This window comes from Vigna unguiculata, chromosome 5, assembly GCF_037176805.1.
Source record: "Vigna unguiculata cultivar grain cowpea cultivar isolate G323 ecotype 2 chromosome 5, ASM3717680v1, whole genome shotgun sequence".
Lineage (NCBI taxonomy): Eukaryota > Viridiplantae > Streptophyta > Magnoliopsida > Fabales > Fabaceae > Vigna > Vigna unguiculata.
The window spans coordinates 32016860-32044364 of NC_140796.1; positions in this window are offsets into that span (position 1 = coordinate 32016860).

Here is a 27505-nt window from a genome sequence, read left to right on the forward strand (position 1 = left end):
GAATGCTTGTTGGTAACTTGAGTTTCTCCACCAATCTTAGGCTTACAACAGCGTTGTCGTTTTCGTAAACGAATGCACCTAAACATGAGAGGCCTTTGATTAAACACCTTTTTTCTCTACTACCTTTTCCACCATCTTTATCTTTTCTTCCTTTTCTTTTTCTTTAATTTCCATTCCTTCCACAGTTTATATTTCTTCCTTTTCTATTCCTTCTTTTTCTATTTTCTCCTTCAGCCTATGTTGATCCTTACTGGCTTGTGTTGGTGTCATAAATTTCAACTTCATTTCATGTCCCTCATGCCTCAAATAAAGGGAACCTTTATCAAGATTGAGCGTTTTAAAATGAAGCCATGCCAATCTCAAAAGAAGATGACAAGAGTTCGTGTGAGCAATATCAGATAATACTTCTTGCACACATTGTCCCGTACTGAATTTGATCCTTGCTTGATTCGAGTGAATGCTTGTTGGTAACCTGAATTTCTCCACCAATCTTTGGCTTACAAAAGTGTTGTCGCTTTCGTAAACGAATGCAACTAAACATGGGAGGCCTTTGATTAAACACCTTGTTTCTCTACTACCTTTTCCACCATCTTTATCTTTTCTTCCTTTTCTTTTTCTTTAATTTCCATTCCTTCCACAGTTTATATTTCTTCCTTTTCTATTCTTTCTTTTTCTATTTTCTCCTTCAGCCTATGTTGATCCTTACTGGCTTGTGTTGGTGTCATAAATTTCAACTTCATTTCATGTCCCTCATGCCTGAAATAAAGGGAACCTTTATCAAGATTGAGCGTTTTAAAATGAAGCCATGCCAATCTCAAAAGAAGATGACAAGAGTTCGTGTGAGCAATATCAGATAATACTTCTTGCACACATTGTCCCGTACTGAATTTGATCCTTACTTGATTCGAGTGAATGCTTGTTGGTAACCTGAGTTTCTCCACCAATCTTTGGCTTACAACAGTGTTGTGGCTTTAGTAAACGAATGCAACTAAACATGGGAGGCCTTTGATTAAACACCTTGTTTCTCTACTACCTTTTCCACCATCTTTATCTTTTCTTCCTTTTCTTTTTCTTTAATTTCCATTCCTTCCACAGTTTATATTTCTTCCTTTTCTATTCTTTCTTTTTCTATTTTCTCCTTCAGCCTATGTTGATCCTTACTGGCTTGTGTTGGTGTCATAAATTTCAACTTCATTTCATGTCCCTCATGCCTCAAATAAAGGGAACCTTTATCAAGATTGAGCGTTTTAAAATGAAGCCATGCCAATCTCAAAAGAAGATGACAAGAGTTCGTGTGAGCAATATCAGATAATACTTCTTGCACACATTGTCCTACTACATTTGATCCTTGCTTGATTCGAGTGAATGGTTGTTGGTAACCTGAGTTTCTCCACCAATCTTTGGCTTACAACAGTGTTGTCGCATTCGTAAACCAATGCAACTAAACATCGGAGGCCTTTGATTAAACACCTTGTTTCTCTACTACCTTTTCCACCATCTGTATGTTTTCTTCTTTTTCTTTTTCTTTAATTTTCATTCCTTCCACGGTTTATATTTCTTCATTTTCTATTCTTTCTTTTTCTATTTTCTCCTTCAGCCTATGTTGATCCTTACTGGCTTGTGTTGGTGTCATAAATTTCAACTTCATTTCATGTCCCTCATGCCTCAAATAAAGGGAACCTTTATCAAGATTGAGCGTTTTAAAATGAAGCCATGCCAATCTCAAAAGAAGATGACAAGAGTTCGTGTGAGCAATATCAGATAATACTTCTTGCACACATTGTCCTACTACATTTGATCCTTGCTTGATTCGAGTGAATGCTTGTTGGTAACCTGAGTTTCTCCACCAATCTTTGGCTTACAATAGTGTTGTCGCATTCGTAAACGAATGCAACTAAACATGGGAGGCCTTTGATTAAACACCTTGTTTCTCTACTACCTTTTCCACCATCTTTATCTTTTCTTCTTTTTCTTTTTCTTTAATTTTCATTCCTTCCACGGTTTATATTTCTTCATTTTCTATTCTTTCTTTTTCTATTTTCTCCTTCAGCCTATGTTGATCCTTACTGGCATGTGTTGGTGTCATAAATTTCAACTTCATTTCATGTCCGTCATGCCTCAAATAAAGGGAACCTTTATCAAGATTGAGCGTTTTAAAATGAAGCCATGCCAATCTCAAAAGAACACGACAAGAGTTCGTGTGAGCAATATCAGATAATACTTCTTGCACATATTGTCCCGTACTGAATTTGATCCTTGCTTGATTCGAGTGAATGCTTGTTGGTAACTTGAGTTTCTCCACCAATCTTAGGCTTACAACAGCGTTGTCGTTTTCGTAAACGAATGCACCTAAACATGAGAGGCCTTTGATTAAACACCTTTTTTCTCTACTACCTTTTCCACCATCTTTATCTTTTCTTCCTTTTCTTTTTCTTTAATTTCCATTCCTTCCACAGTTTATATTTCTTCCTTTTCTATTCCTTCTTTTTCTATTTTCTCCTTCAGCCTATGTTGATCCTTACTGGCTTGTGTTGGTGTCATAAATTTCAACTTCATTTCATGTCCCTCATGCCTCAAATAAAGGGAACCTTTATCAAGATTGAGCGTTTTAAAATGAAGCCATGCCAATCTCAAAAGAAGATGACAAGAGTTCGTGTGAGCAATATCAGATAATACTTCTTGCACACATTGTCCCGTACTGAATTTGATCCTTGCTTGATTCGAGTGAATGCTTGTTGGTAACCTGAATTTCTCCACCAATCTTTGGCTTACAAAAGTGTTGTCGCTTTCGTAAACGAATGCAACTAAACATGGGAGGCCTTTGATTAAACACCTTGTTTCTCTACTACCTTTTCCACCATCTTTATCTTTTCTTCCTTTTCTTTTTCTTTAATTTCCATTCCTTCCACAGTTTATATTTCTTCCTTTTCTATTCTTTCTTTTTCTATTTTCTCCTTCAGCCTATGTTGATCCTTACTGGCTTGTGTTGGTGTCATAAATTTCAACTTCATTTCATGTCCCTCATGCCTGAAATAAAGGGAACCTTTATCAAGATTGAGCGTTTTAAAATGAAGCCATGCCAATCTCAAAAGAAGATGACAAGAGTTCGTGTGAGCAATATCAGATAATACTTCTTGCACACATTGTCCCGTACTGAATTTGATCCTTACTTGATTCGAGTGAATGCTTGTTGGTAACCTGAGTTTCTCCACCAATCTTTGGCTTACAACAGTGTTGTGGCTTTAGTAAACGAATGCAACTAAACATGGGAGGCCTTTGATTAAACACCTTGTTTCTCTACTACCTTTTCCACCATCTTTATCTTTTCTTCCTTTTCTTTTTCTTTAATTTCCATTCCTTCCACAGTTTATATTTCTTCCTTTTCTATTCTTTCTTTTTCTATTTTCTCCTTCAGCCTATGTTGATCCTTACTGGCTTGTGTTGGTGTCATAAATTTCAACTTCATTTCATGTCCCTCATGCCTCAAATAAAGGGAACCTTTATCAAGATTGAGCGTTTTAAAATGAAGCCATGCCAATCTCAAAAGAAGATGACAAGAGTTCGTGTGAGCAATATCAGATAATACTTCTTGCACACATTGTCCTACTACATTTGATCCTTGCTTGATTCGAGTGAATGGTTGTTGGTAACCTGAGTTTCTCCACCAATCTTTGGCTTACAACAGTGTTGTCGCATTCGTAAACCAATGCAACTAAACATCGGAGGCCTTTGATTAAACACCTTGTTTCTCTACTACCTTTTCCACCATCTGTATGTTTTCTTCTTTTTCTTTTTCTTTAATTTTCATTCCTTCCACGGTTTATATTTCTTCATTTTCTATTCTTTCTTTTTCTATTTTCTCCTTCAGCCTATGTTGATCCTTACTGGCTTGTGTTGGTGTCATAAATTTCAACTTCATTTCATGTCCCTCATGCCTCAAATAAAGGGAACCTTTATCAAGATTGAGCGTTTTAAAATGAAGCCATGCCAATCTCAAAAGAAGATGACAAGAGTTCGTGTGAGCAATATCAGATAATACTTCTTGCACACATTGTCCCGTACTGAATTTGATCCTTGCTTGATTCGAGTGAATGCTTGTTGGTAACCTGAGTTTCTCCACCAATCTTTGGCTTACAACAGTGTTGTCGCTTTCGTAAACGAATGCAACTAAACATGGGAGGCCTTTGATTAAACACCTTGTTTCTCTACTACCTTTTCCACCATCTTTATCTTTTCTTTCTTTTCTTTTTCTTTAATTTCCATTCCTTCCACAGTTTATATTTCTTCCTTTTCTATTCTTTTTTTTTCTATTTTCTCCTTCAGCCTATGTTGATCCTTACTGGCTTGTCATGGTGTTATAAATTTCAACTTCATTTCATGTCCCTCATGCCTCAAATAAAGGGAACGTTTATGAAGATTGAGCGTTTTAAAATGAAGCCATGCCCATCTCAAAAGAAGATGACAAGAGTTCGTGGGAGCAATATCACATAATACTTCTTTAACACATTGTCCCGTATTGAATTTGATCCTTGCTTGATTCGAATGAAAGCTTGTTGGTAACTGGAGTTTTTCCACCAATCTTTGGCTTACAACATTGTTGTCGCTTCCGTAAACGAATGCAACTAAACATGGGAGGCCTTTGATTAAACACCTTGTTTCTCTACTACCTTTTGCACCATCTTTATCTTTTCTTGCTTTTCTTTTTCTTTAATTTCGATTCCTTCCACAGTTTATATTTCTTCCTTTTTTATTCCTTCTTTTTCTATTTTCTCCTTCAACCTATGTTGATCCTTACTGGCTTGTGTTGGTGTCATAAATTTCAACTTCATTTCATGTTCCTCATACCTCAAATAAAGGGAACCTTTATCAAGATTGAGCGTTTTACAATGAAGCCATGCCGATCTCAAAAGAAGATGACAAGAGTTTGTGGGAGCAATATCAGATAATACTTCTTGCACACATTGTCCCGTACTGAATTTGATCCTTGCTAGATTCGAGTGAATGCTTGTTGGTAACTTGAGTTTCTCCACCAATCTTTGGCTTACAACAGTGTTGTCGCTTTCGTAAACGAATGCAACTAAACATGGGTGGCCTTTGATTAAACACATTGTTTCTCTACTAGCTTTTCCATCATCTTTATCTTTTCTTCCTTTTCTTTTTCTTCAATTTCCATTCCTTCCACAGTTTATATTTCTTCCTTTTCTATTCTTTCTTTTTCTATTTTCTCCTTCAGCCTATGTTGATCCTTACTGGCTTGTCATGGTGTCATAAATTTCAACTTCATTTCATGTCCCTCATGCCTCAAATAAAGGGAACCTTTATGAAGATTGAGCGTTTTAAAATGAAGCCATGCCAATCTCCAAAGAAGATGACAAGAGTTTGTGTGAGCAATATCAGATAATACTTCTTGCACACATTGTCCCGTACTGAATTTGATCCTTGCTTGATTCGAGTGAATGCTTGTTGGTAACCTGAGTTTCTCCACCAATCTTTGGCTTACAACAGTGTTGTCGCTTTCGTAAACGAATGCAACTAAACATGGGAGGCCTTTGATTAAACACCTTGTTTCTCTACTACCTTTTCCACCATCTTTATCTTTTCTTTCTTTTCTTTTTCTTTAATTTCCATTCCTTCCACAGTTTATATTTCTTCCTTTTCTATTCTTTCTTTTTCTATTTTCTCCTTCAGCCTATGTTGATCCTTACTGGCTTGTCATGGTGTCATAAATTTCAACTTCATTTCATGTCCCTCATGCCTCAAATAAAGGGAACGTTTATGAAGATTGAGCGTTTTAAAATGAAGCCATGCCCATCTCAAAAGAAGATGACAAGAGTTCGTGGGAGCAATATCACATAATACTTCTTTAACACATTGTCCCGTATTGAATTTGATCCTTGCTTGATTCGAATGAAAGCTTGTTGGTAACTGGAGTTTTTCCACCAATCTTTGGCTTACAACATTGTTGTCGCTTCCGTAAACGAATGCAACTAAACATGGGAGGCCTTTGATTAAACACCTTGTTTCTCTACTACCTTTTGCACCATCTTTATCTTTTCTTGCTTTTCTTTTTCTTTAATTTCGATTCCTTCCACAGTTTATATTTCTTCCTTTTTTATTCCTTCTTTTTCTATTTTCTCCTTCAACCTATGTTGATCCTTACTGGCTTGTGTTGGTGTCATAAATTTCAACTTCATTTCATGTTCCTCATACCTCAAATAAAGGGAACCTTTATCAAGATTGAGCGTTTTACAATGAAGCCATGCCGATCTCAAAAGAAGATGACAAGAGTTTGTGGGAGCAATATCAGATAATACTTCTTGCACACATTGTCCCGTACTGAATTTGATCCTTGCTAGATTCGAGTGAATGCTTGTTGGTAACTTGAGTTTCTCCACCAATCTTTGGCTTACAACAGTGTTGTCGCTTTCGTAAACGAATGCAACTAAACATGGGTGGCCTTTGATTAAACACATTGTTTCTCTACTAGCTTTTCCATCATCTTTATCTTTTCTTCCTTTTCTTTTTCTTCAATTTCCATTCCTTCCACAGTTTATATTTCTTCCTTTTCTATTCTTTCTTTTTCTATTTTCTCCTTCAGCCTATGTTGATCCTTACTGGCTTGTCATGGTGTCATAAATTTCAACTTCATTTCATGTCCCTCATGCCTCAAATAAAGGGAACCTTTATGAAGATTGAGCGTTTTAAAATGAAGCCATGCCAATCTCCAAAGAAGATGACAAGAGTATGTGTGAGCAATATCAGATAATACTTCTTGCACACATTGTCCTGTACTGAATTTGATCCTTGCTTGATTCGAGTGAATGTCAGTTGGTAACATGAGTTTCTCCACCAATCTTTGGCTCACAACAGTGTTGTCGCTTTCGTAAACGAATGCAACTAAACATGGGAGGCCTTTGATTAAACACCTTGTTTCTCTACTACCTTTTCCACCATCTTTATCTTTTCTTCCTTTTCTTTATCTTTAATTTCCATTCCTTCCATAATTTATATTCCTTCCTTTTCTATTCTTTCTTTTTCTATTTTCTCCTTCAGCCTATGTTGATCCTTACTGGCTTGTCATGGTGTCATAAATTTCAACTTCATTTCATGTCCCTCATGCCTCAAATAAAGGGAACGTTTATGAAGATTGAGCATTTTAAAATGAAGCCATGCCCATCCCAAAAGAAGATGACAAGAGTTCGTGTGAGCAATATCTGATAATACTTCTTGCACACATTGTCCCGTACTGAATTTGATCCTTGCTTGATTCGAGTGAATGCTTGTTGGTAACTTGAGTTTCTCCACCAATCTTTAGCTTACAACAGTGTTGTCGCTTTTGTAAACGAATGCAACTAAACATGGGAGGCCTTTGATTAAACACCCTGTTTCTCTACTACCTTTTCCACCATCTTTATCTTTTCTTCCTTTTCTTTTTCTTTAATTTCCATTCCTTTCACAATGTATATTTCTTCCTTTTCTATTCTTTCTTTTTCTATTTTCTCCTTCAGCCTATGTTGATCCTTACTGGCTTGTGTTGGTGTCATAAATTTCAACTTCATTTCATGTCCCTCGTGCCTCAAATAAAGGGAACGTTTATGAAGATTGAGCGTTTTAAAATGAAGACATGCCAATCTCAAAAGAAGATGACAAGACTTCGTGTGAGCAATATCAGATAATACTTCTTGCACACATTGTCCTGTACTGAATTTGATCCTTGCTTGATTCGAGTGAATGCTTGTTGGTAACTTGAGTTTCTCCACCAATCTTTGGCTTACAACAGTGTTGTCGCTTTCCTAAACGAATGCAACTAAACATGGGAGGCCTTTGATTAAACACCTTGTTTCTCTACTACCTTTTCCACAATCTTTATCGTTTCTTCCTTTTCTTTTTCTTTAATTTCCATTCCTTACACAATGTATATTTCTTCCTTTTCTATTCTTTCTTTTTCTATTTTCTCCTTCAGCCTATGTTGATCCTTACTGGCTTGTCATGGTGTCATAAATTTCAACTTCATTTCATGTCCCTCATGCCTCAAATAAAGGGAACCTTTATCAAGATTGAGCGTTTTAAAATGAAGCCATGCCAATCTCAAAAGAAGATGACAAGAGTTTGTGGGAGCAATATCAGATAATACTTCTTGCACACATTGTCCCGTACTGAATTTGATCCTTGCTTGATTCGAGTGAATGCTTGTTGGTAACTTGAGTTTCTCCACCAATCTTTAGCTTACAACATTGTTGTCGCTTTCGTAAATGAATGCAACTAAACATGGGAGGCCTTTGATTAAACACCTTGTTTCACTACTACCTTTTCCACCATCTTTATCTTTTCTTCCTTTTCTTTTTCTTTAATTTCCATTCCTTCCACAGTTTATATTTCTTCCTTTTCTATTCTTTCTTTTTCTATTTTCTCCTTCAGCCTATGTTGATCCTTACTGGCTTGTCTTGGTGTCATAAATTTCAACTTCATTTCATGTCCCTCATGCCTAAAATAAAGGGAACCTTTATCAAGATTGAGCGTTTTAAAATGAAGCCATGCCCATCTCAAAAGAAGATGACAAGAGTTCGTGAGAGCAATATCACATAATACTTCTTGCACACATTGTCCTGTACTGAATTTGATCCTTGCTTGATTCGAGTGAATGCTTGTTGCTAACTGGATTTTCTCCACCAATCTTTGGCTTACAACATTGTTGTCGCTTTCGTAAACGAATGCAACTAAACATGGGAGGCCTTTGATTAAACACCTTGTTTCACTACTACCTTTTCCACCATCTTTATCTTTTCTTCCTTTTCTTTTTCTTTAATTTCCATTCCTTCCACAATTTATATTTCTTCCTTTTCTATTCTTTCTTTTTCTATTTTCTCCTTCAGCCTATGTTGATCCTTACTGGATTGTCTTAGTGTCATATATTTCAATTTCATTTCATGTCCCTCATGCCTCAAATAAAGGGAACCTTTATCAAGATTGAGCGTTTTAAAATGAAGCCATGCCCATCTCAAAAGAAGATGACAAGAGTTTGTGGGAGCAATATCAGATAATACTTCTTGCACACATTGTCCCGTACTGAATTTGATCCTTGCTTGATTCGAGTGAATGCTTGTTGGTAACTTGAGTTTCTCCACCAATCTTTGGCTTACAACATTGTTGTCGCTTTCGTAAACGAATGCAACTAAAGATGGGTGGCCTTTGATTAAACACCTTGTTTCTCTACTACCTTTTCCATCATCTTTATCTTTTCTACCTTTTCTTTTTCTTTAATTTCCATTCCTTCCACAGTTTATATTTCTTCCTTTTCTATTCTTTCTTTTTCTATTTTCTCCTTCAGCCTATGTTGATCTTTACTGGCTTGTCTTGGTGTCATAAATTTCAATTTCATTTCATGTCCCTCATGCCTCAAATAAAGGGAACCTTTATCAAGATTGAGCGTTTTAAAATGAAGCCATGCCCATCTCAAAAGAAGATGACAAGAGTTTGTGGGAGCAATATCAGATAATACTTCTTGCACACATTGTCCCGTACTGAATTTGATCCTTGCTTGATTCGAGTGAATGCTTGTTGGTAACTTGAGTTTCTCCACCAATCTTTGGCTTACAACATTGTTGTCGCTTTCGTAAACGAAGGCAACTAAAGATGGGTGGCCTTTGATTAAACACCTTGTTTCTCTACTACCTTTTCCATCATCTTTATCTTTTCTTCCTTTTCGTTTTCTTCAATTTCCATTCCTTCCACAGGTTATATTTGGTCCTTCTCTATTCTTTCTTTTTCTATTTTCTCCTTCAGCCTATGTTGATCCTTACTGGCTTGTCTTGGTGTCATAAATTTCAACTTCATTTCATGTCCCTCATCCCTCAAATAAAGGGAACCTTTATCAAGATTGAGCATTTTAAAATGAAGCCATGCGAATCTCAAAAGAGGATGACAAGAGTTCATGGGAGCAATATCAGATAATACATCTTGCACACATTGTCCCGTACTGAATTTGATCCTTGCTTGATTCGAATGAAAGCTTCTTGGTAACTTGAGTTTCTCCACCTACCTTTGGCTTACAACAGTGTTGTCGCTTTCGTAAATAAATGCAACTAAACATGGGTGGCCTTTGATTAAACACCTTATTTCTCTATTACCTTTTCCATCATCTTTATCTTTTCTTCGTTTTCTTTTTCTTCAGTTTCGATTCCTTCCCAGTTTATATTTCTTCCTTTTCTATTCTTTGTTTTTATATTTTCTCCTTCAGCCTATGTTGATCATTACTGGCTTGTCTTGGTGTCATAAATTTCAATTTCATTTCATGTCCCTCATCCCTCAAATAAAGAGAACCCGTATCAAGATTGAGCGTTTTAAAATGAAGCCATGCGAATCTCAAAAGAAGATGACAAGAGTTCGTGGGAGCAATATCACATAATACTTCTTTCACACATTGTCCCGTACTGAATTTGATCCGTGCTTGATTCGAGTGAAAGCTTGTTGGTAACTTGAGTTTCTCCACCAATCTTTGGCTTACAACAGTGTTGTCGCTTTCGTAAACGAATGCAACTAAACATGGGTGGTCTTTGATTAAACACCTTGTTTCTCTACTACCTTTTCCATCATCTTTATCTTTTTTACCTTTTCTTTTTCGTTAATTTCCATTCCTTCCACAGTTTATATTTCTTCCTTTTCTATTCTTTCTTTTTCTATTTTCTCCTTCAGCCTATGTTGATCCTTACTGGCTTGTCTTGGTGTCATAAATTTCAATTTCATTTCATGTCCCTCATGCCTCAATTAAAGGGAACCTTTATCAAGATTGAGCATTTTAAAATGAAGCCATGCCCATCTCAAAAGAAGATGACAAGAGTTTGTGGGAGCAATATCAGATAATACTTCTTGCACACATTGTCCCGTACTGAATTTGATCCTTGCTTGATTCGAGTGAATGCTTGTTGGTAACTTGAGTTTCTCCACCAATCTTTGGCTTACAACATTGTTGTCGCTTTCGTAAACGAATGCAACTAAAGATGGGTGGCCTTTGATTAAACACCTTGTTTCTCTACTACCTTTTCCATCATCTTTATCTTTTCTTCCTTTTCTTTTTCTTCAATTTCCATTCTTTCCACAGGTTATATTTGGTCCTTCTCTATTCTTTCTTTTTCTATTTTCTCCTTCAGCCTATGTTGATCCTTACTGGCTTGTCTTGGTGTCATAAATTTCAACTTCATTTCATGTCTCTCATCCCTCAAATAAAGGGAACCTTTATCAAGATTGAGCATTTTAAAATGAAGCAATGCGAATCTCAAAAGAGGATGACAAGAGTTCATGGGAGCAATATCAAATAATACATCTTGCACACATTGTCTCGTACTGAATTTGATCCTTGCTTGATTCGAATGAAAGCTTCTTGGTAACTTGAGTTTCTCCACCAATCTTTGGCTTACAACAGTGTTGTCGCTTTCGTAAATAAATGCAACTAAACATAGGTGGCCTTTAATTAAACACCTTATTTCTCTACTACCTTTTCCATCATCTTTATCTTTTCTTCATTTTCTTTTTCTTCAGTTTCCATTCCTTCCACAGTTTATATTTCTTCCTTTTCTATTCTTTGTTTTTATATTTTCTCCTTCAGCCTATGTTGATCCTTACTGGGTTGTCTTGGTGTCATAAATTTCAATTTCATTTCATGTCCCTCATCCCTCAAATAAAGAGAACCCGTATCAAGATTGAGCGTTTTAAAATGAAGCCATGCGAATCTCAATAGAAGATGACAAGAGTTCGTGGGAGCAATATCACATAATACTTCTTTCACACATTGTCCCGTACTGAATTTGATCCGTGCTTGATTCGAGTGAAAGCTTGTTGGTAACTTGAGTTTCTCCACCAATCTTTGGCTTACAACAGTGTTGTCGCTTTCGTAAACGAATGCAACTAAACATGGGTGGTCTTTGATTAAACACCTTGTTTCTCTACTACCTTTTCCATCATCTTTATCTTTTCTTCCTTTTCTTTTTCTTCAATTTCCATTCCTTCGACAGTTTATATTTGTTCCTTTTCTATTCTTTCTTTTTCTATTTTCTCCTTTAGCCTATGTTGATGCTTACTGGCTTGTGTTGGTGTCATAAATTTCAACTTCATTTCATGTCCCTCATTCGTCAAATAAAGGGAACCTTTATCAAGATTGAGCGTTTTAAAATGAAGCCATGCGAATCTCAAAAGAAGATGACAAGAGTTCGTGGGAGCAATATCACATAATACTTCTTTCACACATTGTCCCGTACTGAATTTGATCCGTGCTTGATTCGAGTGAAAGCTTGTTGGTAACTTGAGTTTCTCCACCAATCTTTGGCTTACAACAGTGTTGTCGCTTTCGTAAACGAATGCAACTAAACATGGGTGGTCTTTGATTAAACACCTTGTTTCTCTACTACCTTTTCCATCATCTTTATCTTTTTTACCTTTTCTTTTTCGTTAATATCCATTCCTTCCACAGTTTATATTTCTTCCTTTTCTATTCTTTCTTTTTCTATTTTCTCCTTCAGCCTATGTTGATCCTTACTGGCTTGTCTTGGTGTCATAAATTTCAATTTCATTTCATGTCCCTCATGCCTCAAATAAAGGGAACCTTTATCAAGATTGAGCGTTTTAAAATGAAGCCATGCCCATCTCAAAAGAAGATGACAAGAGTTTGTGGGAGCAATATCAGATAATACTTCTTGCACACATTGTCCCGTACTGAATTTGATCCTTGCTTGATTCGAGTGAATGCTTGTTGGTAACTTGAGTTTCTCCACCAATCTTTGGCTTACAACATTGTTGTCGCTTTCGTAAACGAATGCAACTAAAGATGGGTGGCCTTTGATTAAACACCTTGTTTCTCTACTACCTTTTCCATCATCTTTATCTTTTCTTCCTTTTCTTTTTCTTCAATTTCCATTCCTTCCACAGGTTATATTTGGTCCTTCTCTATTCTTTCTTTTTCTATTTTCTCCTTCAGCCTATGTTGATCCTTACTGGCTTGTCTTGGTGTCATAAATTTCAACTTCATTTCATGTCCCTCATTCGTCAAATAAAGGGAACCTTTATCAAGATTGAACGTTTTAAAATGAAGCCATGCCAATCTCAAAAGAAGATGACAAGAGTTCGTGTGAGCAATATCAGATAATACTTCTTGCACACATTGTCCCGTACTGAATTTGATCCTTGCTTGATTCGAGTGAATGCTTGTTGGTAACTTGAGTTTCTCCACCAATCTTTAGCTTACAACAGTGTTGTCGCTTTCGTAAATGAATGCAACTAAACATGGGAGGCCTTTGATTAAACACCCTGTTTCTCTACTACCTTTTCCACCATCTTTATCTTTTCTTCCTTTTCTTTTTCTTTAATTTCCATTCTTTACACAATGTATATTTCTTCCTTTTCTATTCTTTCTTTTTCTATTTTCTCCTTCAGCCTATGTTGATCCTTACTGGCTTGTCATGGTGTCATAAATTTCAACTTCATTTCATGTCCCTCATGCCTCAAATAAAGGGAACCTTTATCAAGATTGAGCGTTTTAAAATGAAGCCATGCCAATCTCAAAAGAAGATGACAAGAGTTTGTGGGAGCAATATCAGATAATACTTCTTGCACACATTGTGCCGTACTGAATTTGATCCTTGGTTGATTCGAGTGAATGCTTGTTGGTAACTTGAGTTTCTCCACCAATCTTTGGCTTACAACATTGTTGTCGCTTTCGTAAACGAATGCAACTAAACATGGGAGGCCTTTGATTAAACACCTTGTTTCACTACTACCTTTTCCACCATCTTTATCTTTTCTTCCTTTTCTTTTTCTTTAATTTCCATTCCTTCCACAGTTTATATTTCTTCCTTTTCTATTCTTTCTTTTTCTATTTTCTCCTTCAGCCTATGTTGATCCTTACTGGCTTGTCTTGGTGTCATAAATTTCAACTTCATTTCATGTCCCTCATGCCTAAAATAAAGGGAACCTTTATCAAGATTGAGCGTTTTAAAATGAAGCCATGCCCATCTCAAAAGAAGATGACAAGAGTTCGTGAGAGCAATATCACATAATACTTCTTGCACACATTGTCCTGTACTGAATTTGATCCTTCCTTGATTCGAGTGAATGCTTGTTGCTAACTGGATTTTCTCCACCAATCTTTGGCTTACAACATTGTTGTCGCTTTCGTAAACGAATGCAACTAAACATGGGAGGCCTTTGATTAAACACCTTGTTTCACTACTACCTTTTCCACCATCCTTATCTTTTCTTCCTTTTCTTTTTCTTTTATTTCCATTCCTTCCACAGTTTATATTTCTTCCTTTTTTATTCTTTCTTTTTCTATTTTCTCCTTCAGCCTATGTTGATCCTTACTGGCTTGTCTTGGTGTCATAAATTTCAATTTCATTTCATGTCCCTCATGCCTCAAATAAAGGGAACCTTTATCAAGATTGAGCGTTTTAAAATGAAGCCATGCCCATCTCAAAAGAAGATGACAAGAGTTTGTGGGAGCAATATCAGATAATACTTCTTGCACACATTGTCCCGTACTGAATTTGATCCTTGCTTGATTCGAGTGAATGCTTGTTGGTAACTTGAGTTTCTCCACCAATCTTTGGCTTACAACAGTGTTGTCGCTTTCGTAAATAAATGCAACTAAACATGGGTGGCCTTTGATTAAACACCTTATTTCTCTACTACCTTTTCCATCATCTTTATCTTTTCTTCGTTTTCTTTTTCTTCAGTTTCCATTCCTTCCACAGTTTATATTTCTTCCTTTTCTATTCTTTGTTTTTATATTTTCTCCTTCAGCCTATGTTGATCCTTACTGGCTTGTCTTGGTGTCATAAATTTCAACTTCATTTCATGTCCCTCATCCCTCAATTAAAGGAAACCTTTATCAAGATTGAGCATTTTAAAATGAAGCCATGCCAATCTCAAAAGAAGATGACAAGAGTTCGTGGGAGCAATATCACATAATACTTCTTTCACACATTGTCGCGTTCTGAATTTGATCCTTGCTTGGTTCGAGTGAAAGCTTGTTGGTAACTTGAGTTTCTCCACCAATCTTTGGCTTACAACAGTGTTGTCGCTTTCGTAAACGAATGCAACTAAACATGGGTGGCCTTTGATTAAACACCTTATTTCTCTACTAGCTTTTCCATCATCTTTATCTTTTCTTCCTTTTCTTTTTCTTCAATTTCCATTCCTTCCACAGTTTATATTTCTTCCTTTTCTATTCTTTCTTTTTCTATTTTCTCCTTCAGCCTATGTTGATCCTTACTGGCTTGTCTTGGTGTCATAAATTTCAACTTCATTTCATGTCCCTCATGCCTCAAATAAAGGGAACCTTTATGAAGATTGAGCGTTTTAAAATGAAGCCATGCCAATCTCCAAAGAAGATGACAAGAGTTTGTGTGAGCAATATCAGATAATACTTCTTGCACACATTGTCCTGTACTGAATTTGATCCTTGCTTGATTCGAGTGAATGCTTGTTGGTAACTTGAGTTTCTCCACCAATCTTTGGCTTACAACAGTGTTGTCGCTTTCGTAAACGAATGCAACTAAACATGGGAGGCCTTTGATTAAACACCTTGTTTCTCTACTACCTTTGCCACCATCTTTATCTTTTCTTCCTTTTCTTTATCTTTAATTTCCATTCCTTCCATAATTTATATTTCTTCCTTTTCTATTCTTTCTTTTTCTATTTTCTCCTTCAGCCTATGTTGATCCTTACTGGCTTGTCTTGGTGTCATAAATTTCAACTTCATTTCATGTCCCTCATGCCTCAAATAAACGGAACGTTTATGAAGATTGAGCATTTTAAAATGAAGCCATGCCCATCCCAAAAGAAGATGACAAGAGTTCGTGGGAGTAATATCACATAATACTTCTTTAACACATTGTCCCGTATTGAATTTGATCCTTGCTTGATTCGAATGAAAGCTTGTTGGTAACTGGAGTTTCTCCACCAATCTTTGGCTTACAACATTGTTGTCGCTTTCGTAAACGAATGCAACTAAACATGGGAGGCCTTTGATTAAACACCATGTTTCACTACTACCTTTTCCACCATCTTTATCTTTTCTTCATTTTCTTTTTCTTTAATTTCCATTCCTTCCACAGTTTATATTTCTTCCTTTTCTATTCTTACTTTTTCTATTTTCTCCTTCAGCCTATGTTGATCTTTACTGACTTGTGTTGGTGTCATAAATTTCAACTTCATTTCATGTCCCTCATGCCTCAAATAAAGGGAACCTTTATCAAGATTGAACGTTTTAAAATGAAGCCATGCCAATTTCAAAAGAAGATGACAAGAGTTCGTGTGAGCAATATCAGATAATACTTCTTGCACACATTGTCCCGTACTGAATTTGATCCTTGCTTGATTCGAGTGAATGCTTGTTGGTAACTTGAGTTTCTCCACCAATCTTTAGCTTACAACAGTGTTGTCGCTTTCGTAAACGAATGCAACTAAACATGGGAGGCCTTTGATTAAACACCTTGTTTCTCTACTACCTTTTCCACCATCTTTATCTTTTCTTCTTTTTCTTTTTCTTTAATTTCCATTCCTTTCACAATGTATATTTCTTCCTTTTCTATTCTTTCTTTTTCTATTTTCTCCTTCAGCCTATGTTGATCCTTACTGGCTTGTGTTGGTGTCATAAATTTCAACTTCATTTCATGTCCCTCGTGGCTCAAGTAAAGGGAACGTTTATGAAGATTGAGCGTTTTAAAATGAAGCCATGCCAATCTCAAAAGAAGATGACAAGAGTTCGTGTGAGCAATATCAGATAATACTTCTTGCACACATTGTGCTGTACTGAATTTGATCCTTGCTTGATTCGAGTGAATGCTTGTTGGTAACTTGAGTTTCTCCACCAATCTTTGGCTTACAACAGTGTTGTCGCTTTCCTAAACGAATGCAACTAAACATGGGAGGCCTTTGATTAAACACCTTGTTTCTCTACTACCTTTTCCACCATCTTTATCGTTTCTTCCTTTTCTTTTTCTTTAATTTCCATTCCTTACACAATGTATATTTCTTCCTTTTCTATTCTTTCTTTTTCTATTTTCTCCTTCAGCCTATGTTGATCCTTACTGGCTTGTCATGGTGTCATAAATTTCAACTTCATTTCATGTCCCTCATGCCTCAAATAAAGGGAACCTTTATCAAGATTGAGCGTTTTAAAATGAAGCCATGCCAATCTCAAAAGAAGATGACAAGAGTTTGTGGGAGCAATATCAGAAAATACTTCTTGCACACATTGTCCCGTACTGAATTTGATCCTTGCTTGATTCGAGTGAATGCTTGTTGCTAACTGGATTTTCTCCACCAATCTTTGGCTTACAACATTGTTGTCGCTTTCGTAAACGAATGCAACTAAACATGGGAGGCCTTTGATTAAACACCTTGTTTCACTACTACCTTTTCCACCATCTTTATCTTTTCTTCCTTTTCTTTTTCTTTAATTTCCATTCCTTCCACAGTTTATATTTCTTCCTTTTCTATTCTTTCTTTTTCTATTTTCTCCTTCAGCCTATGTTGATCCTTACTGGCTTGTCTTGGTGTCATAAATTTCAACTTCATTTCATGTCCCTCATGCCTAAAATGAAGGGAACCTTTATCAAGATTGAGCATTTTAAAATGAACCCATGCCCATCTCAAAAGAAGATGACAAGAGTTTGTGGGAGCAATATCAGATAATACTTCTTGCACACATTGTCTCATACTGAATTTGATCCTTGCTTGATTCGAGTGAATGCTTGTTGGTAACTTGAGTTTCTCCACCAATCTTTGGCTTACAACATTGTTGTCGCTTTAGTAAACGAATGCAACTAAAGATGGGTGGCCTTTGATTAAACACCTTGTTTCTCTACTACCTTTTCCATCATCTTTATCTTTTCTTCCTTTTCTTTTTCTTCAATTTCCATTCCTTCCACAGGTTATATTTGGTCCTTCTCTATTCTTTCTTTTTCTATTTTCTCCTTCAGCCTATGTTGATCCTTACTGGCTTGTCTTGGTGTCATAAATTTCAACTTCATTTCATGTCCCTCACCCCTTAAATAAAGGGAACCTTTATCAAGATTGAGCATTTTAAAATGAAGCCATGCGAATCTCAAAAGAGGATGACAAGAGTTCATGGGAGCAATATCAGATAATACATCTTGCACACATTGTCCCGTACTGAATTTGATCCTTGCTTGATTCGAATGAAAGCTTCTTGGTAACTTGAGTTTCTCCACCAATCTTTGGCTTACAACAGTGTTGTCGCTTTCGTAAATAAATGCAACTAAACATGGGTGGCCTTTGATTAAACACCTTATTTCTCTACTACCTTTTCCATCATCTTTATCTTTTCTTCGTTTTCTTTTTCTTCAGTTTCCATTCCTTCCACAGTTTATATTTGTTCTTTTTCTATTCTTTATTTTTCTATTTCCTCCTTCAGCCTATGTTGATCCTTACTGGCTTGTCTTGGTGTCATAAATTTCAACTTCATTTCATGTCCCTCATGCCTCAAATAAAGGGAACCTTTATGAATATTGAGCGTTTTAATATGAAGCCATGCCAATCTCCAAAGAAGATGACAAGAGTTTGTGTGAGCAATATCAGATAATACTTCTTGCACACATTGTCCTGTACTGAATTTGATCCTTTCTTGATTCGAGTGAATGCTTGTTGGTAACTTGAGTTTCTCCACCAATCTTTGGCTTACAACAGTGTTGTCGCTTTCGTAAACGAATGCAACTAAACATGGGAGGCCTTTGATTAAACACCTTGTTTCTCTACTACCTTTTCCACCATCTTTATCTTTTCTTCCTTTTCTTTATCTTTAATTTCCATTCCTTCCATAATTTATATTTCTTCCTTTTCTATTCTTTCTTTTTCTATTTTCTCCTTCAGCCTATGTTGATCCTTACTGGCTTGTCATGGTGTCATAAATTTCAACTTCATTTCATGTCCCTCATGCCTCAAATAAACGGAACGTTTATGAAGATTGAGCATTTTAAAATGAAGCCATGCCCATCCCAAAATAAGTTGACAAGAGTTCGTGGGAGTAATATCACATAATACTTCTTTAACACATTGTCCCGTATTGAATTTGATCCTTGCTTGATTCGAATGAAAGCTTGTTGGTAACTGGAGTTTCTCCACCAATCTTTGGCTTACAACTTTGTTGTCGCTTTCGTAAACGAATGCAACTAAACATGGGAGGCCTTTGATTAAACACCATGTTTCACTACTACCTTTTCCACCATCTTTATCTTTTCTTCATTTTCTTTTTCTTTAATTTCCATTCCTTCCACAGTTTATATTTCTTCCTTTTCTATTCTTACTTTTTCTATTTTCTCCTTCAGCCTATGTTGATCTTTACTGGCTTGTGTTGGTGTCATAAATTTCAACTTCATTTCATGTCCCTCATGCCTCAAATAAAGGGAACCTTTATCAAGATTGAACGTTTTAAAATGAAGCCATGCCAATTTCAAAAGAAGATGACAAGAGTTCGTGTGAGCAATATCAGATAATACTTCTTGCACACATTGTCCCGTACTGAATTTGATCCTTGCTTGATTCGAGTGAATGCTTGTTGGTAACTTGAGTTTCTCCACCAATCTTTGGCTTACAACAGTGTTGTCGCTTTCCTAAACGAATGCAACTAAACATGGGAGGCCTTTGATTAAACACCTTGTTTCTCTACTACCTTTTCCACCATCTTTATCGTTTCTTCCTTTTCTTTTTCTTTAATTTCCATTCCTTACACAATGTATATTTCTTCCTTTTCTATTCTTTCTTTTTCTATTTTCTCCTTCAGCCTATGTTGATCCTTACTGGCTTGTCTTGGTGTCATAAATTTCAATTTCATTTCATGTCCCTCATGCCTCAAATAAAGGGAACCTTTATCAAGATTGAGCGTTTTAAAATGAAGCCATGCCCATCTCAAAAGAAGATGACAAGAGTTTGTGGGAGCAATATCAGATAATACTTCTTGCACACATTGTCCCGTACTGAATTTGATCCTTGGTTGATTCGAGTGAATGCTTGTTGGTAACTTGAGTTTCTCCACCAATCTTTGGCTTACAACATTGTTGTCGCTTTCGTAAACGAATGCAACTAAACATGGGAGGCCTTTGATTAAACACCTTGTTTCACTACTACCTTTTCCACCATCTTTATCTTTTCTTCCTTTTCTTTTTCTTTAATTTCCATTCCTTCCACAGTTTATATTTGGTCCTTCTCTATTCTTTCTTTTTCTATTTTCTCCTTCAGCCTATGTTGATCCTTACTGGCTTGTCTTGGTGTCATAAATTTCAACTTCATTTCATGTCCCTCATGCCTAAAATAAAGGGAACCTTTATCAAGATTGAGCATTTTAAAATGAAGCCATGCCCATCTCAAAAGAAGATGACAAGAGTTCGTGAGAGCAATATCACATAATACTTCTTGCACACATTGTCCTGTACTGAATTTGATCCTTGCTTGATTCGAGTGAATGCTTGTTGCTAACTGGATTTTTCCACCAATCTTTGGCTTACAACATTGTTGTCGCTTTCGTAAACGAATGCAACTAAACATGGGAGGCCTTTGATTAAACACCTTGTTTCACTACTACCTTTTCCACCATCTTTATCTTTTCTTCCTTTTCTTTTTCTTTTATTTCCATTCCTTCCACAGTTTATATTTCTTCCTTTTCTATTCTTTCTTTTTCTATTTTCTCCTTCAGCCTATGTTGATCCTTACTGGCTTGTCTTGGTGTCATAAATTTCAATTTCATTTCATGTCCCTCATGCCTCAAATAAAGGGAACCTTTATCAAGATTGAGCGTTTTAAAATGAAGCCATGCCCATCTCAAAAGAAGATGACAAGAGTTTGTGGGAGCAATATCAGATAATACTTCTTGCACACATTGTCCCGTACTGAATTTGATCCTTGCTTGATTCGAGTGAATGCTTGTTGGTAACTTGAGTTTCTCCACCGATCTTTGGCTTACAACAGTGTTGTCGCTTTCGTAAACGAATGCAACTAAACATGGGTGGCCTTTGGTTAAACACCTTGTTTATCTACTACCTTTTCCTTCATCTTTATCTTTTCTTCCTTTTCTTTTTCTTCAATTTCCATTCCTACGACAGTTTATATTTGTTACTTTTCTATTCTTTCTTTTTCTATTTTCTCCTTCAGCCTATGTTGATCCTTACTGGCTTGTCATGGTGTCATAAATTTCAACTTCATTTCATGTCCCTCATGCCTCAAATAAAGGGAACCTTTATCAAGATTGAGCGTTTTAAAATGAAGCCATGCGAATCTCAAAAGAAGATGACAAGAGTTTGTGGGAGCAATATCAGATAATACTTCTTGCACACATTGTGCCGTACTGAATTTGATCCTTGGTTGATTCGAGTGAATGCTTGTTGGTAACTTGAGTTTCTCCACCAATCTTTGGCTTACAACATTGTTGTCTCTTTCGTAAACGAATGCAACTAAACATGGGAGGCCTTTGATTAAACACCTTGTTTCACTACTACCTTTTCCACCATCTTTATCTTTTCTTCCTTTTCTTTTTCTTTAATTTCCATTCCTTCCACAGTTTATATTTCTTCCTTTTCTATTCTTTCTTTTTCTATTTTCTCCTTCAACCTATGTTGATCCTTACTAGCTTGTCTTGGTGTCATAAATTTCAACTTCATTTCATGTCCCTCATGCCTAAAATAAAGGGAACCTTTATCAAGATTGAGCGTTTTAAAATAAAGCCATGCCCATCTCAAAAGAAGATGACAAGAGTTCGTGAGAGCAATATCACATAATACTTCTTGCACACATTGTCCTGTACTGAATTTGATCCTTGCTTGATTCGAGTGAATGCTTGTTGCTAACTGGATTTTTCCACCAATCTTTGGCTTACAACATTGTTGTCGCTTTCGTAAACGAATGCAACTAAACATGGGAGGCCTTTGATTAAACACCTTGTTTCACTACTACCTTTTCCACCATCTTTATCTTTTCTTCCTTTTCTTTTTCTTTAATTTCCATTCCTTCCACAGTTTATATTTCTTCCTTTTCTATTCTTTCTTTTTCTATTTTCTCCTTCAGCCTATGTTGATCCTTACTGGCTTGTCTTGGTGTCATAAATTTCAATTTCATTTCATGTCCCTCATGCCTCAAATAAAGGGAACCTTTATCAAGATTGAGCGTTTTAAAATGAAGCCATGCCCATCTCAAAAGAAGATGACAAGAGTTTGTGGGAGCAATATCAGATAATACTTCTTGCACACATTGTCCCGTACTGAATTTGGTCCTTGGTTGATTCGAGTGAATGCTTGTTGGTAACTTGAGTTTCTCCACCAATCTTTGGCTTACAACATTGTTGTCGCTTTCGTAAACGAATGCAACTAAACATGGGAGGCCTTTGATTAAACACCTTGTTTCACTACTACCTTTTCCACCATCTTTATCTTTTCTTCCTTTTCTTTTTCTTTAATTTCCATTCCTTCCACAGTTTATATTTGGTCCTTCTCTATTCTTTCTTTTTCTATTTTCTCCTTCAGCCTATGTTGATCCTTACTGGCTTGTCTTGGTGTCATAAATTTCAACTTCATTTCATGTCCCTCATGCCTAAAATAAAGGGAACCTTTATCAAGATTGAGCATTTTAAAATGAAGCCATGCCCATCTCAAAAGAAGATGACAAGAGTTCGTGAGAGCAATATCACATAATACTTCTTGCACACATTGTCCTGTACTGAATTTGATCCTTGCTTGATTCGAGTGAATGCTTGTTGCTAACTGGATTTTTCCACCAATCTTTGGCTTACAACATTGTTGTCGCTTTCGTAAACGAATGCAACTAAACATGGGAGGCCTTTGATTAAACACCTTGTTTCACTACTACCTTTTCCACCATCTTTATCTTTTCTTCCTTTTCTTTTTCTTTTATTTCCATTCCTTCCACAGTTTATATTTCTTCCTTTTCTATTCTTTCTTTTTCTATTTTCTCCTTCAGCCTATGTTGATCCTTACTGGCTTGTCTTGGTGTCATAAATTTCAATTTCATTTCATGTCCCTCATGCCTCAAATAAAGGGAACCTTTATCAAGATTGAGCGTTTTAAAATGAAGCCATGCCCATCTCAAAAGAAGATGACAAGAGTTTGTGGGAGCAATATCAGATAATACTTCTTGCACACATTGTCCCGTACTGAATTTGATCCTTGCTTGATTCGAGTGAATGCTTGTTGGTAACTTGAGTTTCTCCACCAATCTTTGGCTTACAACATTGTTGTCGCTTTCGTAAACGAATGCAACTAAAGATGGGTGGCCTTTGATTAAACACCTTGTTTCTCTACTACCTTTTCCATCATCTTTATCTTTTCTTCCTTTTCTTTTTCTTCAATTTCCATTCCTTCCACAGGTTATATTTGGTCCTTCTCTATTCTTTCTTTTTCTATTTTCTCCTTCAGCCTATGTTGATCCTTACTGGCTTGTCTTGGTGTCATAAATTTCAACTTCATTTCATGTCCCTCATCCCTCAAATAAAGGGAACCTTTATCAAGATTGAGCATTTTAAAATGAAGCCATGCGAATCTCAAAAGAGGATGACAAGAGTTCATGGGAGCAATATCAGATAATACATCTTGCACACATTGTCCCGTACTGAATTTGATCCTTGCTTGATTCGAATGAAAGCTTCTTGGTAACTTGAGTTTCTCCACCAATCTTTGGCTTACAACAGTGTTGTCGCTTTCGTAAATAAATGCAACTAAACATGGGTGGCCTTTGATTAAACACCTTATTTCTCTACTACCTTTTCCATCATCTTTATCTTTTCTTCGTTTTCTTTTTCTTCAGTTTCCATTCCTTCCACAGTTTATATTTCTTCCTTTTCTATTCTTTGTTTTTATATTTTCTCCTTCAGCCTATGTTGATCCTTACTGGCTTGTCTTGGTGTCATAAATTTCAACTTCATTTCATGTCCCTCATCCCTCAAATAAAGGAAACCTTTATCAAGATTGAGCATTTTAAAATGAAGCCATGCCAATCTCAAAAGAAGATGACAAGAGTTCGTGGGAGCAATATCACATAATACTTCTTTCACACATTGTCGCGTACTGAATTTGATCCTTGCTTGGTTCGAGTGAAAGCTTGTTGGTAACTTGAGTTTCTCCACCAATCTTTGGCTTACAACAGTGTTGTCGCTTTCGTAAACGAATGCAACTAAACATGGGTGGCCTTTGATTAAACACCTTGTTTCTCTACTAGCTTTTCCATCATCTTTATCTTTTCTTCCTTTTCTTTTTCTTCAATTTCCATTCCTTCCACAGTTTATATTTCTTCCTTTTCTATTCTTTCTTTTTCTATTTTCTCCTTCAGCCTATGTTGATCCTTACTGGCTTGTCATGGTGTCATAAATTTCAACTTCATTTCATGTCCCTCATGCCTCAAATAAAGGGAACCTTTATGAAGATTGAGCGTTTTAAAATGAAGCCATGCCAATCTCCAAAGAAGATGACAAGAGTTTGTGTGAGCAATATCAGATAATACTTCTTGCACACATTGTCCTGTACTGAATTTGATCCTTGCTTGATTCGAGTGAATGCTTGTTGGTAACTTGAGTTTCTCTACTACCTTTTCCACCATCTTTATCTTTTCTTCCTTTTCTTTATCTTTAATTTCCATTCCTTCCATAATTTATATTTCTTCCTTTTCTATTCTTTCTTTTTCTATTTTCTCCTTCAGCCTATGTTGATCCTTACTGGCTTGTCATGGTGTCATAAATTTCAACTTCATTTCATGTCCCTCATGCCTCAAATAAACGGAACGTTTATGAAGATTGAGCATTTTAAAAGGAAGCCATGCCCATCCCAAAAGAAGATGACAAGAGTTCGTGGGAGTAATATCACATAATACTTCTTTAACACATTGTCCCGTATTGAATTTGATCCTTGCTTGATTCGAATGAAAGCTTGTTGGTAACTGGAGTTTCTCCACCAATCTTTGGCTTACAACATTGTTGTCGCTTTCGTAAACGAATGCAACTAAACATGGGAGGCCTTTGATTAAACACCATGTTTCACTACTACCTTTTCCACCATCTTTATCTTTTCTTCATTTTCTTTTTCTTTAATTTCCATTCCTTCCACAGTTTATATTTCTTCCTTTTCTATTCTTACTTTTTCTATTTTCTCCTTCAGCCTATGTTGATCTTTACTGACTTGTGTTGGTGTCATAAATTTCAACTTCATTTCATGTCCCTCATGCCTCAAATAAAGGGAACCTTTATCAAGATTGAACGTTTTAAAATGAAGCCATGCCAATTTCAAAAGAAGATGACAAGAGTTCGTGTGAGCAATATCAGATAATACTTCTTGCACACATTGTCCCGTACTGAATTTGATCCTTGCTTGATTCGAGTGAATGCTTGTTGGTAACTTGAGTTTCTCCACGAATCTTTAGCTTACAACAGTGTTGTCGCTTTCGTAAACGAATGCAACTAAACATGGGAGGCCTTTGATTAAACACCTTGTTTCTCTACTACCTTTTCCACCATCTTTATCTTTTCTTCTTTTTCTTTTTCTTTAATTTCCATTCCTTTCACAATGTATATTTCTTCCTTTTCTATTCTTTCTTTTTCTATTTTCTCCTTCAGCCTATGTTGATCCTTACTGGCTTGTGTTGGTGTCATAAATTTCAACTTCATTTCATGTCCCTCGTGGCTCAAATAAAGGGAACGTTTATGAAGATTGAGCGTTTTGAAATGAAGCCATGCCAATCTCAAAAGAAGATGACAAGAGTTCGTGTGAGCAATATCAGATAATACTTCTTGCACACATTGTGCTGTACTGAATTTGATCCTTGCTTGATTCGAGTGAATGCTTGTTGGTAACTTGAGTTTCTCCACCAATCTTTGGCTTACAACAGTGTTGTCGCTTTCCTAAACGAATGCAACTAAACATGGGAGGCCTTTGATTAAACACCTTGCTTGTCTACTACCTTTTCCACCATCGTTATCTTTTCTTCCTTTTCTTTTTCTTTAATTTCCATTCCTTCCACAGTTTATATTTCTTCCTTTTCTATTCTTTCTTTTTCTATTTTCTCCTTCAGCCTATGTTGATCCTTACTGGCTTGTGTTGGTGTCATAAATTTCAACTTCATTTCATGTCCGTCGTGGCTCAAATAAAGGGAACGTTTATGAAGATTGAGCGTTTTAAAATGAAGCCATGCCAATCTCAAAAGAAGATGACAAGAGTTCGTGTGAGCAATATCAGATAATACTTCTTGCACACATTGTGCTGTACTGAATTTGATCCTTGCTTGATTCGAGTGAATGCTTGTTGGTAACTTGAGTTTCTCCACCAATCTTTGGCTTACAACAGTGTTGTCGCTTTCCTAAACGAATGCAACTAAACATGGGAGGCCTTTGATTAAACACCTTGTTTCTCTACTACCTTTTCCACCATCTTTATCGTTTCTTCCTTTTCTTTTTCTTTAATTTCCATTCCTTACACAATGTATATTTCTTCCTTTTCTATTCTTTCTTTTTCTATTTTCTCCTTCAGCCTATGTTGATCCTTACTGGCTTGTCATGGTGTCATAAATTTCAACTTCATTTCATGTCCCTCATGCCTCAAATAAAGGGAACCTTTATCAAGATTGAGCGTTTTAAAATGAAGCCATGCCAATCTCAAAAGAAGATGACAAGAGTTTGTGGGAGCAATATCAGAAAATACTTCTTGCACACATTGTCCCGTACTGAATTTGATCCTTGCTTGATTCGAGTGAATGCTTGTTGCTAACTGGATTTTCTCCACCAATCTTTGGCTTACAACATTGTTGTCGCTTTCGTAAACAAATGCAACTAAACATGGGAGGCCTTTGATTAAACACCTTGTTTCACTACTACCTTTTCCACCATCTTTATCTTTTCTTCCTTTTCTTTTTCTTTAATTTCCATTCCTTCCACAGTTTATATTTCTTCCTTTTCTATTCTTTCTTTTTCTATTTTCTCCTTCAGCCTATGTTGATCCTTACTGGCTTGTCTTGGTGTCATAAATTTCAACTTCATTTCATGTCCCTCATGCCTAAAATGAAGGGAACCTTTATCAAGATTGAGCATTTTAAAATGAACCCATGCCCATCTCAAAAGAAGATGACAAGAGTTTGTGGGAGCAATATCAGATAATACTTCTTGCACACATTGTCCCATACTGAATTTGATCCTTGCTTGATTCGAGTGAATGCTTGTTGGTAACTTGAGTTTCTCCACCAATCTTTGGCTTACAACAGTGTTGTCGCTTTCGTAAATGAATGCAACTAAACATGGGAGGCCTTTGATTAAACACCTTGTTTCTCTACTACCTTTTCCACCATCTTTATCTTTTCTTCTTTTTCTTTTTCTTTAATTTCCATTCCTTTCACAATGTATATTTCTTCCTTTTCTATTCTTTCTTTTTCTATTTTCTCCTTCAGCCTATGTTGATCCTTACTGGCTTGTGTTGGTGTCATAAATTTCAACTTCATTTCATGTCCCTCGTGGCTC